The sequence below is a fragment of the Petromyzon marinus genome, unplaced genomic scaffold (genome assembly GCF_048934315.1).
Source record: "Petromyzon marinus isolate PM22_M1 ecotype Great Lakes invasive population unplaced genomic scaffold, UKy_Petmar_22M1.pri1.0 PM_Scaffold_346, whole genome shotgun sequence".
NCBI classification, from domain to species: Eukaryota; Metazoa; Chordata; class Hyperoartia; order Petromyzontiformes; family Petromyzontidae; genus Petromyzon; species Petromyzon marinus.
In genome coordinates, this window is record NW_027423331.1 from 86,847 (window position 1) to 98,563 (window position 11,717).

General features: G+C 42.6%; 1 long non-coding RNA gene across 2 annotated transcripts; it reads left to right on the forward strand.

Moving 5' to 3' along the window:
* Positions 1 to 3,324: 3,324 nt before the first annotated feature.
* On the forward strand, positions 3,325 to 6,820 carry LOC142923231 (uncharacterized). 2 transcript variants are annotated; one of them, XR_012940620.1, is made up of 4 exons: positions 3,325 to 3,524; positions 3,937 to 4,794; positions 5,478 to 5,558; positions 6,630 to 6,820. It is a non-coding gene; the product is annotated as an uncharacterized LOC142923231 (long non-coding RNA). The 2 variants fall into 2 exon arrangements; XR_012940621.1 differs by having other exon boundaries at positions 6,633 to 6,820.
* The last annotated feature ends 4,897 nt before the right edge of the window (positions 6,821 to 11,717 follow it).

Sequence of the window (11,717 nt, forward strand, 5' to 3'; positions counted from 1 at the left end):
GGGGCGGCGAGCAGAAGCCAAAGTGGCCCCGTTGCTACCCACTGACGTTGGCAAGACTCGCAGGGTAGTGAGGCGTCACCTAGTGTGATTTCCAAGAGCTGAAAGACAGAGTATTGCTGATTCTACATTGAGTCCAGCTGCAGAGCGACCGACGCACCAAGCAAGAGCTTCTGCAAACCAGAGCAAGAGCACGTGCGACTTGAGTCATCCAGCAGTGGAGAAAAACCTGCTTTCAGCAAACCAGCAACGAGCACGTTCGAGTTCTCCACCCAGAGAGAGGGAGCGTGCCGATGCAGCTCATCCAACAGCGGAGAGAAACTGCTTCAGCAAACCAGCATGAGCGTGATCGCGCAGCTCATCCAGCAGTGGAGAGGTGTCCACTGAGCGGAACTGAGAGCGATCAAGCAACTCTCCCCCGTGGACAGAGGCTGGCTGCTGCGTGGAGGAGGGCGGCGATTCGTATGATGCACTCCTACACACCTCACCGCTCTAAAGGGAGCGAGGCTACTTCTCCTACAAGCGATGCCAACTTCAGCGTATGGCAACGCAAAGAATTAATTCCAAACACTGACTATTCAAAACAATTCATATCACTCAAACATACACAGGTCCTTAACCAGAAGCGAACACTCAAGTCCGTGAACCATCTGGCTGTGGAAGCATCGTTCGTGTGATAACAGTCCGTCATTTATAAGTATATTCATAATTTCCCTCTTCAATATTTTGTTTTGGACTGTACTTCTAATCGCATAAGTTACCAACCGATCCATCAATACGAATTAGCCTTGGCACCTTCGCCACGGAGCTACGCTCCCGGGGAGGAATCGTGCTAAACCGATTTTCTGATCATACAATCTTATTCACGAATTAATTAATTAATCTCCCGTGAGATAACACGTTCCGCCGCATACCCTCACACTAAGCCATTTCGGTAATCTTATATTCTGTCCGGTGGATCTGTTGTTACATTTATGCCTTTGGAAATAATAACTGTTTGATTGTCTTTTAATATGAATACCGTTGCATGTTAATCAATCGCCTGTGGTAATGTGCTGACCATTTCAAGCATAATGATCGTTCATATTATAATGTATAAGCTTTTGTGTAGCATAGCATTTGCATGTTCTGACTCTCTCACTAACAGCAATCGCTTTATGGGGGGTCCATGTGTTATCAAAGTGAAATCGTACAGTCGTTGATGATACGGTCTTGATACCGTGTGGATACCGTGTTGAAGTTCCGAGATTGAGAGTCACATACATATTATAGTTAAGGTTTAATTAGAAAATAAATTGATTAATACAGAAGTGGTCGTGTGATTCTTTCCTGAAGTTTTTGCATAAGATCTGTATCCTGCGACGAGATATGAACTCGGGAACCAAAACTATAAACACACCAATCCACACTCATTAAACTAAAGCGAACGATGTGAACATGGGACCTAAAATATGAACACTCGGGGAGTGTTAAAGCGAGAATCATTGTATTATGCTGATCAATAATACGAAGTTAGACAACGAGGCCGAATTGACACTAGGGTAACTGCACACGATTGATTGCGTTATCCTGATTGATAACCCCACCTCGTCAACGAGGCGGGGACCTGATTATCATGAAGGCTATCATTAACACAACCACTCGTATAAATTAATACGATCACCTCTCTAATTAGCATAGTTATACGCATAATTACACGAATTAACATAATTTTGGATTAATTATGCAAATTTCGAATTTCATTTAATTTTAATTATTTGTCATCAATTTTCACACACCCACATATACAACAGCTACATTTCAGCAGGGTCAACCTGAAGCGCTGCATTAATTTAAACCCCGTGCTGAATACTTGAAAAAATTACATTGTGCGACTGAAGCCGACGTGAAGCAGGCTAAGCCCTCATATATGTAGATTTGATTAACATTCGTGATTGTACCGTCTCAGATTCCCAAACCCCACCCATTGATCTTCTCCAGTCAAAATTGTACTTTATTGGTAACAGAGCACTTTAATTCACATTGATATCACTGCACATGAATCAAGTGTTGTGACTCGTATCTGCAACAATTGGACAAAAATCGAGACAGGTGAGCTCATTAAACCTCAATGAGTAATTAAATACGTTATTGAATATTAGAAAATACACTAATTAGAGCAAAGTTGACAAGCACTGATGCCCAACACACACCTGTTATCCCAGAGCTTGAGCAGGTGTGTTGCCAATCAGACAGCGTTAGTTGCTTAGCATGTCACAAGTGCAGAACAATTTGAATTGGGAGTAAATTAATAAAAGTGGAATTTTGGGAAACCTGTAATGTAACGCAAGGTGTCCTCCATGCCAGGATGGAATTCTTGCTAGAGTGGATTCTGGTGTTTAATGCTAAGTGAAACCTAACGCATACAGTGGGCTGTGTGTGATGTTACGCTTCTAATGCAGGCAAGCAATAGCTCTGTTAATTAGCACCAAGGAAAGCTATTTGAGCAACAAATGCAGTTAAATTTTGATTGAAAGCTTTCGTGACTATGCAGGGATTCATATTCTTGGTTCTTTCGGTAAAGTCACGTAGAAGGGAAACAATAAAATAATAAAAATATATAGCAATAAAATTCTCACGACGTTTCGACTGCAACACAAGTAATCAACATTAGGTGTGAAAAGCACAACAAGAAAATGCAGTTAAATTTTGATTTAAAGCTTTCGTGGCTGCAGGGATTAATATTCTTGGTTCTTTCGGTAAAGTCACGTAGAAGGGAAACAATAAATTAATAAAATAATAAATATATATAAAATAATAAAATTCTCACGACGTTTCCACTGCAACACAAGCAATCATCATCAAATTTTCTTGTTGTGGTTTTCACACCTGATGATGATTGCTTGTGTTGCAGTGGAAACGTCGTGAGAATTGTATTGTTTTATGTTTTTATTATTTTATTGTTTCCCTTCTACGTGACTTTACCGAAAGAACTAAGATTAAAAATGCAGTTGTGTGGCGTCGGTGTAGTCGGGAGTCTGTGACGTCATGTGACACTTGTCATAAGGTGTCTTATTGAAACGTCACTGCAGTCCGGCGCGTGACGTCAAGTGACACTCCTCATAAGGTGTCGTATTGTAACGTCACTGCAGTCCGGCGTGTGACGTCACATCCTACAGGCTCTTCGGATTTCTTGGGAAGCAGAGGTGTCTTCACTTGCCCTCTGGCGTTCTCGTGATAAAAAATTTTGGAAAGTTTCGGTGCTCTGGCACATTGGTGGCATGGCCACCATGAAGAAAGGTGTAAAGAAATTGTTCAGAACGTTTTTCAAAAAGCTATGCTGCTGTTGCCGAAGCAGTTCTGATGATGAGGACACCTATGCTGGGACCTCGCTGGGCAGTCCTGCTACGGTTCGCAAGGGCAGCCCTCTTTCGAGTCTGGTGAGCAGCCGTTCCAGTGAGAGCGTTTTTCAGAGCTGCAACACCAGTTTAACGTCAACGAGTCAGGAGGCATCAATCGTTGGACACAAGGAAAATGATCTGACTAAGGTAAGGGCAGTAAGATCTGCTGCAGAGAGGGAGATGACTCACAGCGGGTGACTGGGCACATCTAACAGAGTCTGTGCTAATAACTAGAAACATTCAATAATTCGTTTTTATTTGGAGAACGAAACATTGCAGTTAAGAGGTTCATTTGGTTTACCTATATATGGACAGGGTACGCCTGAAGCACTACAACAGAGTGTGACGCTAAAGCCGACATAAAGCAGGCTCACGTTGTTGAAAGCCTCAACAACAGTTTGAGACTGAAAGTGAGGAGACATCATCATCATCTGATGGACAGAAGTCAGATTCGTTGAATCAGATTAAAAAAGATGCAGTCCTCTTTCGAGTCTTTTGAAAGCTGCAACACCAGTTTAAAGTCGTGATGCATGTTGAACATCTTTCGCACCGTACCTAGGCAAACGTGCTGATCGGAGATGCGGGGAAGGACGGTGAGGAGACATCATCATCTGATGAAAGCAATGCAGATCATCTGACTAAGGTAAGGGAGGCTGTAGGAGCAACAAAGAGGGAGGATAAATCACAGCGGGTGACTGGGTACATCTAACAGAGTCTGCTAATAACTAGAAACATTCAATAACAATTTCTTTGTTATTTGGAGAACGAAAAATATCAATTCAGAGGTTCATTTGGTTTACCTATATATATGGACAGGGTACGCCTGAAGCACTACATTAATTTAAAAGTCGTACTAACTACCTAAAAACTACGCTGAGCCAAGTGATAATCTTCCCACAGAGTATGACGCTAAAGCCGACATAAAGCAGGCTCACGGTCTTAGTTCTTTCGGTAAAGTCACGTTGAAGGGAAACAACAAAATAATAAAAAATATATATAAAGCAATAAAAATTATCACGACGTTTCGACCATAACACAAACGGTCGTCTTCAGGTGTGTTGGTTTGCATGAATTTATTTAAAAACGGTGAATTTTATCCATTTATTTATTTATTTAAAAACCCGTTGGCGCCACGCGCAACGATTTGGCAGTTTATCGTTACTGCAGTCACGATAGCTTTAAATCAAAATTTCAGGCTCACGTTGTTGAAAGCTTCAACAGTTTGAGTCAGAAAGTGAGGAAAAAAACGGCAGCCCCCTTTCGAGTCTTTTGAAAGCTGCAACACCAGTTTAAAGTCGTGATGCATGTTGAACTTCTTTTGCACCGTACCTAGGCAAATGTGTTGCTCGGAGGTGCGGGGAAGGACGGTGAGGAGACATCATCATCTGAAGAAAGCAATGCAGATCATCTGACTAAGGTAAGGGAGGCTGTAGGAGCAGCAAAGAGGGAGGATAAATCACAGCGGGTGACTGGGTACATCTAACAGAGTCTGCTAATAACTAGAAACATTCAATAACAATGTCTTTGTTATTTGGAGAACGAAAAATATCAGTTCAGACGTTGATTTGGTTTACCTATATATGGACAGGGTAAGCCTGAAGCACTACATTAATTATAAACTCGTACTAACTATACTCTTTGGTTCTATTGGGTAAAGTCACGTAGGTGAAAATAAAATAACAAAAAATCACGACGTTTCGGCCACAACACAAGCGGCCTTCATCAGGTGAAGGCCGCTTGTGTTCATCAGGTGAAGGCCGCTTGTGTTGTGGCCGAAACGTCGTGAATTTTTGTTATTTTATTTTCACCTACGTGACTTTACCCAATAGAACCAAAGAGTATGGATCCTAGCAGTCACGAAAGCTTTCAATCTAGAATCGTACTAACTACCAAAAAAACTACGTTGAGCCAAGTCATATAATCTTCCCACAGTGTGACGCTAAAGCCGACATAAAGCAGGCTCACGTTGTTGAAAGCTTCAACAACAGTTTGAGTCAGAAAGTGAGGATAAAAAAGGCAGCCCTCTTTCGAGTCTTTTGAAAGCTGCAACACCAGTTTAAACTCGTGATGCATGTTGAACTTCTTTCGCACCGTACCTAGGCAAACGTGCTGCTCGGAGGTGCGGGGAAGGACGAGGAGGAGACATCATCTGATGAAAGCAATGCAGATCATCTGACTAAGGTAAGGGAGGCTGTAGGAGCAGCAAAGAGGGAGGATAAATCACAGTAGGTGATTAGGCAAAATTCAATTATCACGTATGCTTTCGTGACCAAAATCATCCATAATACCGTTTTGTCCTTTCTTTTGGGTTAGATTACTGGCGAAACGTCGTACTCGGATTGTAAATGTTGTGGCTTGGCTCTCCAACACACCGGTGTGCTGTACTCGTAACGAATTGGCACGATCTGTTTAAGTGGTAAACCTTACAAATTGGCTGTGTCGGATTGTGGCCGGTTTAACGAAACATTTATATATTTACACGATCTAAAAAGAAGAAAACCTGTAGTATAGATCAGTATTGATAAAATTAAGGTAAAAAATTAAAGTTTACGTTGCAAAACTTGCAAAGAAGACCAGTCCACACGTAAAGGTGCAGCCTTGAAATTGTTTGATCATACGATTGCTCGCGGTTGGGTTTGCACGAGAGGAAACTCACCTTCTACACCCACCAAACATCTTGGAAAATGTGGGAGCACCCACACCTGACCCCACAACACACATGGCTTGTCCATCGACTACCTGTGGTGTCCCTATTTATACTGCAGGGTGAATAAAGGTGGGAAGGATGTATTTCTACTGACATGCCAGGAAATTGTGGCACCAAATTCCGTACGATAACACCAGATTGCTAACCGTTGCATGAATAGCACATTAAGCCATTTGAGTATTTAAAATATGCATGATTTCCAATTTCACGCACTGCAAGAATGGGGAGGGCGTATGAAGGGATGTATACCCGTATGGGAATGTGTGTCCATATGGGTCTGTATTTGCGCTCAAGTGATATCACATGCATCTTTTTAATGTAACGTCTTCAGAATATCACTAAGGAGAATTTAGACATAGAGTATGTTTTTGTCCAACTTCTTTGGAAACAAAGATAGATCCTGGTATCTAAAAGCAGAGTCTCCATTATTAGATTGGCTTGCCATGTTGTTTGAAATAAGAATCCGCACTTAGCAGTTTGAGCAATGCTGCAGTGTAGTGGCGATGCGTGTCCGTGACTTAAGGCTGCTTTTACTGCTGCCGTAGCAGGAGGCCAAGAGTATTCAACAGGCAGAAGCGGACACCATCTCCAGCATCGTCGTCAAGGATGAGGCATCCACATCACCCCCGGCGGTGTCAGCAGCAGATGACAAGGGGCTGGAGATCCAACACAGCACCGTTCCATCCGCCGTGTCTTTTGTGACCGAGTCCAGCACGACTGGGCTGCACAAACCTAATGCGGGAGGTAAGTGTTTGCTGGCGTGACCCCGTCCCTCCGATTAGTATGGATGGCGACGCACGGTGTGAAAGAAGTTCAACGTGCACACATACGTACACTTTATCTCGTCACGCTGCTGTGGTTGTCTAGCCATTGCTGTCGATGTAAAACTTACAGGCTGAAGATGCTCTTCAGGCAATTCTGATTACTAGTGCTGAACACTTCAAAAACATTTAATACATTTGCATCTCGCCAGCTGGTGAAGAGGATTGTGTCTACCTAACAGCACCACAAAAAAAATGCCAGCACGGGTACAGGCTAAGACACCCAATTTGTAAACCATTCCCTTCAGTAGTGCTGTGAGTTATAATAAAAGTGCTGTGAACATTAATGATGTGTTTCCATCATGTCATGTGTGCAGATGAGGACAGCATTCCATCTTTAGAATTCACAACACCTGCGACAGACAACTTAGTTCTCAAGTGGCAGGAGGATCTACATGAGGGTGCTGGGCTCAACAACCTCGGGAATACGTGTTTCGTGAATGCCAGCCTGCAGGGCCTCACGTACACGGCGCCGCTGGCAAACTTTTTGCTTTACAGCGATCACTCATGGACCTGTGAGTTCTCCCAAGATATTTTGCATTCGATACGAGCTACAATCGAGTGTTGTGTAGATTACCTGGCTGTGCGCGGCTGGGCAATTTGTGCGATTGGTTTGTATTTTCACTGTGTGTCACCCCTGCCCCTCTTCACAGGCAAACAGACTGAGTTTTGCATGATGTGTCTGTTGGAGAAACACGTCTTCAACACCTTCATGAATCGGGGCATGGCCATCGATCCCATCGACATAGTTCTCAATTTCAAAAGTAAGTTCCAGCACAATTCCCAAGTGTCTTTGACGTTGAAACATCGGTCATCTCAAGATCTCCTGAAAGGGCAGTTTGAATCAGTTTTTGTATACAATATCGAACAGAAAATTACTCGTTTTGGTCAGCACTGATTTTACAACTCCAATGCATCGGATGTTCTTCCGGTCCTGCATTACTCTCTTGATGCTCGTTCTAAACACTGCCAGCCACACCCAGTTCTGTGATTAACCCACAAATCTTCCGATTTAGTTGATGAGGGACTTCATAAGCTATATACTGTGCCACAACTGTGTGACCACATCATCTGTGACCTCTGTCCATTTCCACACAGACATCGGCGAGGACCTGTGTTTTGGCAGGCAGGAAGATGCGCATGTCTTTCTGAGTTACGTGATAGATACGCTGCACCAATCCTGCCTCTTCAACCAAAGCCAGTAAGTACTGCATGCCCCAGCAAACTCCATAAATAGTTGCACAATACCAGCACATGGATGCCTGGATTGTTCAGAAAAAAATATTTGTTCTCAGGATAACCAGGCTACAGTCTACATTATAGACTGCCAATACGCTCACCAAGCTTAAAAACCAGGCTACAGTCTACATTATAGACAGCCAGTACGCTCACCGAGGTTAAGAACTAGGCTACAGTCTACATTATAGACTGCCAGTACGCTCACTCCGATTAAGAACCAGTCTACATTAGTGGGATTTTTTGTGTTTTTTAATTGTATATTTTATTATTCATATTTGTATTCACTTTATTTTAATTATTATTTAACAAACACTAAATGCATGTTTCTAAATATGGAGTGAAAAATGGGTGGGCTCGTATAAAAAAAAAATACACGCAACCACAGGGAGTAAATGCAAACTGCAAATTTACAGGCGTCAGCATTGGGATCAAACCCATGACCTGTATAGCTGGCGAGGTAGTTAAGACATTGCCACTTCAGCGAGTTAATACTAGGAGGGAAAAACATGTAACTCTCCCGAGTGTTCATCTCGTAAAGACATTGCCTCTGGAGTTGCTGTCTGTGTGTTTCATTGCGTGTTTTTCCAGGCTGAATATTGACATGGAGACCCCAACATTGATCCACCAGATCTTCAGGGGGTACCTGAAATCGAGAGGTAGGTACCTGTGCTCCTTTTGGAAACATCCACCCTTTAAGTAGTGATTTCACCCAATTTCACAATCCATACTGGGCTATGCAAGCTCTCGAATGCAACCTTATATTCTCTGTAGATGTAAAAAAAACACGTACACAAGGACATAAGCACACATGCACAAAATATGCATTCCCTTTCCCGTTTCTCTTTCATTGTTTACAAGTTATATCATTCACTCTACTCCCATTCCTGTGGAGTTCTCTAGGTTAAAAAGGGGTTGCATCAACTATACGAACATCTTTTGATTTAAAGCTTTCGTGACTGCAGGGATTCATATTCTTGGTTCTTTCGGTGAAGTCACCACGTAGAAGGGAAACAATAAAATAATACAAATATAATGCAATATACGAACATCATTAACTGGATTGTGCTAATACTCATTTCTTTGACCACGCTGCGACGAGGCTACCCAACATGCAATCTGCCAGCAACATTTTAAACTTTAACATTGAATACAAATTAGTTTATGTCATAATTCATGTGACAATTTAGACGAGGTCCTCAGGGTAAAAAGGGGCAGAGCTATTTTGGACAGAGGGCGGAGCCATCGTGCGCGTGGCAGTGAGCGGTGTTTTGTAGTTGCCGGTATTTCATCGTTAATAGAAAGTTGTATTATTAGCAGACCATCCCGATCATCATTGACTACACAAGTGAGAAAAGATGCCGAATACGGAAATAGATTTCACATGCTTATTACGCAAGAGTTTATCAAAGGTTTCTGTACGCCAAATGTAATTTCTCATCAGGCCACGTGGTGTACAGTGCAGTATCCAACTCGTAGCCCACCCTATGTTTCTGGCTTCTGTGCTATGAATAAAGATCACTCCTGAAAATGTCACCAATTGCATATTTTTCCTTGTAAGGCAGTGCTATTGACGAATGTGTTGAGTACCTGTGATTTATGTTAGGGCACCACTGCCAACACAGTATCAACAATAAATGTATTTAGTAGCCATTGCAGCTTTCACCAAATATGTTTTTAAATAACAATTATAGTCGCATCTGGGTTGGTGGTATTTGAACATTTTCATATTAGGCAGTTAACGTGTGAATACTTTTGATTATGATTATGCAATGTGCAGCAGTAATATTGTATGTTTTCATATTATGTGTTTTCACAGTTGAGTGCACGCAGTGCTTCAGCATCTCAGACACGTTGGACTCTTGCCTTGACATCTCTCTTAATATCAACGTAAGAATTGGGAAGGCTGCAGCCTGATGTCGATTTTTTTTGTCATTCATTATATTTATGTACCACAACCAGTTGACTGCAGAGAGCCACTTAGCTCATTATTTTCTGAATTTCTATTCAAAGTAATAATTTTCCATGATTGTGCTTTCTTGGCTTTTGACAGAAATCCCTGGATCTGGTGAAGGCTTTGTATGAATTCACAAAGACCGAGAATCTTTCAGAATACAGATGTGGAATGTGAGTATGCAATCTTCCATCGTGCACCTTTAAACGTTCGTGTATATCCCCATTTATACAGTGTGTGATCAAACACGCACCTCGTCCGTAAACTAACGTTGCTATTGTCTGGCGAACAGGTGCTCACGCGTGGGGAAATCAACAAAGAGAGTGAGCCTGCACGTGGTGCCCAATGTGCTTATCGTCACCATTAAGCGATACGATGAGTTTGGGCACAAAATCGACAGGGTGAATTTTACTTCCTGCACAGAATGCAAACTGATATTCAGATATATTTTGTATTCAACGTTTTTTGTCATTTGGACGTATTGGCGGTACACCGGTGCAGCATGACACACCGGTCCTCATAAAACAGTAGAACATCAAAATGTGAACCGACACTCATCTTCCGACTGCTTTGAGATCACGATAAATTATTTTGACGCAGCCCCACAAAATTTCCTGAAATGGGTTGGGAATCGCTGGAAAATATATCATCGTGAAAAATGTGATTTTAGTTTTTTATATATACGGTGCACCAGTGTACCGCCAATACGTTAATTTGCTCCCTTCTTCTGCCCCTGCTTAGCCAGCTCCCTATTTTCCTCTCTTTTAATGCTTGGCCCATCACTGTCTCCTCCCTCATCCCTTGTAGGAGTTCCTCTTCCCTGAAAAACTCGACATACGGCCGTTCATGTCCAGTCAGGTTGTGCAAGAGTCGCAACTTTATTCACTCTACTCGGTGATTGTGCACCACGGGACCACCACCAATAGCGGCCACTACTACTCGTACAACAAGGTGATGTTCTGCATGATAAACAAAAAAACAAATATCCCCCATATAGCCTTACCCGACTGTTGGGGCAAGTGCTGTTCATGAGCACCTGTCAAAGCCAGAATGACACACGCGGGGGTGGGTGGCCAGCACTACACCCGGCCGCCTTTGTCCCCTGAGTGGTAATTTTTACATATTGCACCATGTGTTCATTTGAGGCTGAGTGGACCGAGGGAACGAGGCCCACGACCAGTTGAGATAATCGTCACTGGTGTTACGTCGTAAGCGGGAATTGACCTCTGGTTGCCGGGTTCGTAGTGCAATGTGCTAACCGCTACGCTACTGTTTCCCTCTATGATAATACATACACACACACGAAGCATATGAGTACACGTGTTAACTTCCATATAATATTCCACTTTCATGATCTCTCACTATGGGTGGCTTTGAAATGAGTCAGGTGCAATTGGGTAATGATCGTAATTAAGTGTACATGTATTTTTTCCTTCAGGTCAGCAATGGCAGCTGGTTCAGAATGGACGATGCTGACGTGGAGCCAGTCGCAAAGTCAGAAGTGTTTCAAGACCAGGCCTACATCCTCTTCTATATGCGGTAAGTTGTACTCATGATGTATTTTCACAAACCATAAAACCTCAAACTGGAGAATTTACCCTAAGTCAAACAGTGTTGTCTGA